Raw genomic sequence first — 6,167 nt, 5'->3', positions numbered from 1 at the left:
ATCTAAAAAGCAGAATAACTATCTTTAAAAATGATCAAGAAAAGTTTAAATACAGATATTTACGATTGTGATTACAAAAAATACTGTAAATCTAAGACCATTTACATATAAATCACAAATGAAACATGTCATTTTTTAAAAATGTTCTGTCATTTTGAAATACAGACAAAAAATGTAAAAATTTCTTGAAAAAAACTGTATGAGAAAGTGTGCTCCGACTGGTGGGCGGTGCTTGGTATTTTCTTAACTGAGCTTAACATGGCGGCCGGGTCACAAACTTTCTCATTTTACGGCTAAACAGTACACTACAAGATGTTTCTGAAAACATTTGAGGTGAGAAATAAGCATTACAGTGACAGAAATCTTGCCGATGCCATTAGGAGAACACCGGAGGACACAAAGGCACATGATTAATTTTTCAGATTACCTGTCTCATGCACTACTGTCAGGATATAGTGACCGTTTTATAAAAATATGTATTTTTTAATAATATTTGCTCCATTTCTACCTACTGCAGCTTCAAATCCAAGCTCAAATTTTGATAAAATTCCAGTGTGCAACATTTCGGGGGATCTATTAGCAGAAATGGAATATAATATTCATGGTTTCATTAGTGTATAATCACCTGAAACTAAAAGTTGTTGTGTTTTCATTAGCTTAGAATGAGCCCTTCATATCTACATAAGGAGCGGGTCCTCTTCACGGAGTCAACCATGTTACTACAGTAGCCCAGAACGGACAAATCAAACACTGGCTCTAGAGAGAGACTTTCACGTTTTTACGTTACCTGAAGGCCACCGTAGTTCTCCAACACGCTTGTGAAACAGAGGTAACGTGAGCCGCAGAGTGCAAAACTGTGGTATCGCCAGCCGCTGTCTGACTTCCATTGCTGCTAAAGTAGTGTTATTATGGTAAGCAGGGCCGGCTTATGGCATACGCCATATAGGCGGTCGCCTAGGGTGCCAAAAAAAAAAATGCAGGAGTACAGGTCAGGACGTAAGATCGCTAGACGGATGGATGTCAAGACCAGAGACTTGGAAGATTTTTATTCTACATGTCTTCTATGTTTTTATTTTTGCACATTTGCTTCTATAAGGCTAGTTTTACAGTGAACAAATAGTTAAACAGTATTAACTAAGAATATTGAACATAGCGCCTTTTCAATACATGTTTTTGAAGCAAAAAAATATTTGCTGTCACTAGGACTGTCAGTTTTTTTTGATAATTCTGTTAAACCTGCAGTATAACAGTATTTCATTTATTTATATTATATTTTGACTCAGTCTCATTTCTAGAGCATGAATGTGAACGACACTGAATGAAAACCTGCACATATGTCAACACAACAGTGCACTCTATTAAAATAAATTGGTTAAATTGCCTCAAAATGTGGACAGATTGTCGAGTGACGACTGAATGATATAACAACACTAGATATTTTTTTACCAATATATGGGGAAAATATAAGCTTAAATTGTTCAACTAAATGAGGGAAACTGTTGTATTTTTATGTCATTAACAGCCATTATTCCCACTTCTTTGGTGCGTTTACTCTCACAAGCTGAGGAATAATTCTGCAGATGCAAAACAATAGGCATCATGAATCTGCACGCAACACGGCAGCCACTGTAACACAGGGTCTTGTTGTTTGATAGCAAAAGAAAGTGGGATCTGTCTGGGTTTGTTGAGGCAGTTTTGGGCAAAGTATGATGTGATTCATGACAGTATGATTTCGGCGAGAAAAAAAGGCCTCAGATGATAAAAGTGGTGTAAACCTGCAGTGAGACAAACAAGACAAAAGTGTCTGCTGAGAGTTGAGGTCAAAAAGGATCAAATTTCCCAATTTGAAGTTTTTGTTTGTCCATGCATGGTGTCATCTTTTGTTGCACTTCAAACACTTATATTAGAGCGGTGGTTTCCAACCTTTACCCCATCAGATGAGCTACCAACCATGTTCCTGATAAATGTATATGAAACTCAATGACACTTAATATTTATTATTACACAGCGTTGTTGAATACTCGATTCTGATTGGTTAATCACGGCATTCTGTGGTCTGTTATTTCTTTATAGCAAACTGTTTAAATATATAACAACGTTGCTATGGGCGCAATTCTGATGTTGGACTCTGGCTAACTGTTTCTGTGTAAAATTATTGATTTCTTAAGTAAGTGGTCATGTACTAAGCGGGATAATGTATAGCTAGCAGGTCATTGTTGTGACAGAACAATGAACAAAATGCGGCAACGCCCTGTGGGGGTTTCTTTCACAACAATGACCGGCTCACTTTACATTATCCTTTACTTAAGTGGATATTGGTGCAGTATTTTGGTGGTCATTTACTCTGACAGGTCTTTTGTGATGCTAAATCCCCTTATTTGTTGGGAAAGGGTTGGGAGACAGAAGTCATGGATAGAATTTTAAAGCAAATTGATTTATAGATCTATTTTAGTCCTGTACGCCCCTCCAGAGTGCACTTAACTCTCTCAATTGTACTCGGCTAATTGCAGCAGTTGTTTCTTCTTCACAAAGAGAGTTTTCTTTATTCCACAAATATTTGTCATGCGAGACAAAATGACTGGAACTTCTCAATGTTTTTTTGGTCTTTTTTTCGCGTAGACTTTCTCAAGTTTCTTTAATACGACTTAATATAGGACATTGAGGCTAATCAAAAAAAAAATGAAAAAATACATCAGTGCATCCATGTTTTTCTAGATTCTTATTTCTCAAGATAAACTCTTGTGCCTGAACCGGCTGTAATTGACATTCAATAGAAAATGTTATGGTGTCCACCATTAGAATTTAAATTAAAGAGCCACTCATTTTTTCTAAGGTCTTTTCTAAGGTTTTCTAATAATGCGTTAATGCAAACTTGTTTTAACATCACTAATTTCCTTAAAGCATAAACGCAACTTGCGATTTTTAGGTACCAACCATGTCATACTAGCCTGTCGCAAAGGAGGTTAAATAACGCTCCAAACTTGCGCTAAATTTTGTAAAAAAAAATTTAAAAAATAAAATTTTGTACATTTACAGATACACAATTGTGTGATTAATTTGCGATTAACTATGGACAATCATGCAATTAATTGCAATTAAATATTTACAGCCCTACTATTACCAGAAGCTGGACGTTCCAACCTTTTCTTTCTATTACTTTTAGATATTTATTTCAAAATTAATATTCTCTGCTTGCTTGCTAACTAGTTTTAATGCCTTCTCAATCACAACACATGGTGTTAAAGGAACAGTTTGACATTTAGGGAGATCCGCTTATTCGCTTTCTTGCCCAGAATTAAACGAGAAGCTTGATATCAATCTCATGTCTGCACACTAAATATTAAGTTATGGATTTAACAAATATATAAAGTGTTAAAAGGGTGAGCTTTAGAGGTAGGCTAGCTGTTTCCAGTCTTAAAGCTAAGCTCACTGGCTATAGCTTCATATTTAACAAACAAACATGAGATCTTCTTGTCTAACTCTCATCAAGAAAAGAAAAAAATGTTATTTCCCAAAATGTCGAACTGTTCCTTTAAGGTGTTATATTGGTGTTTGGTGTAATAGTTGCTGTTTATTCGAGGCATTGTCAAAGAGCACCAGATATGAAACATGATTGTATTCCTGCAGATCTTTGTTTCTTTAGTCCTATTTATACTCACAACAAAAAAAGCAGAACTCATTAGGAAACAATCTTCCAGCCAAACAAAGATGTCAAACACAATGCGGATGAACGTCCCTTCAGAGAGCTCACAGCAGGAGACAAAATGATTGCAGTTTGTTCTGCAACTAAATACACGAACACAGAGCTGGGAAACTGTGATTCTGATACTAATGATGGATTCCACTTTATTATTCGTTGGACGCGCTAAATGAACGGTCTGCTTTCACAATGACAAGTCAATTTAAAGTCTTATTTCGCTTATTTTCAGTACATGGTTGCCACGACAACAATGTTTGTTTTTTTTCTGAATGAAGAAGACCGGATCCAATTTTAAGCTTGTATTGATTTCTTCATCTCGGTTTATCATCTTCATTTGAACACCTGACAGGATTGAGTTGTTTTTGTAAAATTTGATCGTCAACAAAATATTTATGATTTATGACTGTTCGTCATTCGTTATATGTTGACGTCAAACTGGCCAAATGTTGCAGCTTTAAAGTAAAGTGCAAAGAAAAGTCTTGCTTGTCTACGTAGCGCTGCTTTGTCTTTGTCTATGAATACTCAAGGTTAAACCTCTTTCATGGCAGTTGTCATTTTTAATTTAGTGTTTCATATGAATATTATCAGTCAGGACACAGTCCCTATTTCCAGGTTTATCTGCCTGTTTGAATTTGTTTAACCTTCCTGAAGCCCCGCTAATTCATTTCCTGCTGTTCTTTCTGGGGCTTTTGTCTTTGCTGTTGTTCACCATACAATGAATATCTGCACTTGAAGCTCCTCACATGAAACTTTTTCACACCAAAGATACTTTCCCTGTGTTTGCCATTGATCAGTATGCCCCGCTAAAGTATCACTACTGGCATGAGATAACCAAAATGAGTCAGCACTGAGTTTAAAGTCAAGCGTTCTGCCTCTGGGGCTCTTCTTCTTCTCCACTGATAAGATGAAGTTCAGCGTTGACAGATGATCACAAATAAGAAGCAATTTATTTCTATATTCATTTGGAATGATGCCTTCAGGCTCTAAATCCTAAATCAGCTCATGAAGCAAAGACATGAAACCCACCAAAGCGTTAAAGGAAACTGAAGCACTGATTTTACAACATTTAGAACCCTTTGATTTCTACGATTATTTCAGGAGCTGAGATCATGCCGCAGGTATCAAACTGTGAATATTGGGAAATCACATCAATACTGGTTTAATGTTTTTTTCATTTCTTTCGCATGATTTGCAGTTTGGGCCGGTCAGGCTATTAAATAGGCGTTGTCACTTGCTATAAGCACCATAGATGTGGGTCAATACAACCCAGTCTCACTGCCAACTCGTCAGATACCGCCTTTGGAGTGCTCCTCGGCATCGGCGCACGGACGCACCCTTTAGCAGCAGTACAGTATGTGAAGAACCGGGCTTTCAACTAGCCTAACTCCAATGTAAACCCACCAGCGGCGTTATTCGATGGTCGAAGCAAGTGATGTAGTATTAATAGCGTGAGAGTCCATTCAGGGCGGGCGGGAGAGGCAGTGGATGGATCAAACAAACATTTCAACAACAAACATTCCTGGATTCATTTAGTATCGTCAGCCTCGTGAGTCAGTAGTCACGTGTGTGAAGTTAACGTCAACTATGACCGTTTCCTAAACCTAACTGAGTGATTGTGTTGCCTAAACCTAACTTCCTGTGAAAACAGAAGTTTATTTTGAAAGGACACTATGCATGTAACGAGCATATATTGACACGCCGTCCCTGACACGTTCAAAAGTAAAGCGGGGGGACCCTATGCCTCGGTCTCGATGAGTGGGGAGTGAGAAAGTGTTGGTCAATAGGGGCCTACTACACCCAATAGTAGGTTTTTATTATCTATTCACATGGTAGAACACCAAAAGAAGGTATGAAAGAACAGCGACTTCTAGCGACTGTACTTATTATGACAGGAGCAGAGGCGGAAGTCAGGCGCTGTGGTATAGACAGTATAGAACTCAAAACACAGGGATGGCGTGTAGTTACTTGTGTTCACAAGCCTTTCACTTTCACTTTGAAATGTAGTTATTTTAAGCCAAAACAAGAAGTTTTTCACTTAACTTAACTAAGTGGTTTTGTTGCCTAAACCTAAAGAAGCCTTTTTGTTTCTGTTCAAAACGTTTTATTCAGTTTTACGTGTTAGAACATGTTCTTTTAAGTTTCGCTTTCACTTTTACTACATAGTAGGCCCCTAATGATCCACATCTATTGTGCTTATAGCGACTGATAATGCCTATTTCATGGCCTGATAACAGTCAAATCGGGAGGTTCTGAAGTACACCTTGACTTTGTGTTTTGTCATCCGGCCACTGTTAATAAAGAGGCAATGACTCCCACACAGGAGCTTATATTTTATTTAGAAGAGATTATAAGACTGGCCTTATATGATTTGTCTGGGTAGATGTACATTTCATATTCTCTTTATTGTCTTTCAGTATTTGCCAGTCGTCTGGTACAACTCTAAGCTCTGTTTGAATTATTCCTCATT

This window comes from Sebastes umbrosus, chromosome 10 (genome assembly GCF_015220745.1).
Source record: "Sebastes umbrosus isolate fSebUmb1 chromosome 10, fSebUmb1.pri, whole genome shotgun sequence".
Classification (NCBI taxonomy): Eukaryota; Metazoa; Chordata; class Actinopteri; order Perciformes; family Sebastidae; genus Sebastes; species Sebastes umbrosus.
Note: the sequence above shows the minus strand (reverse complement) of the source record.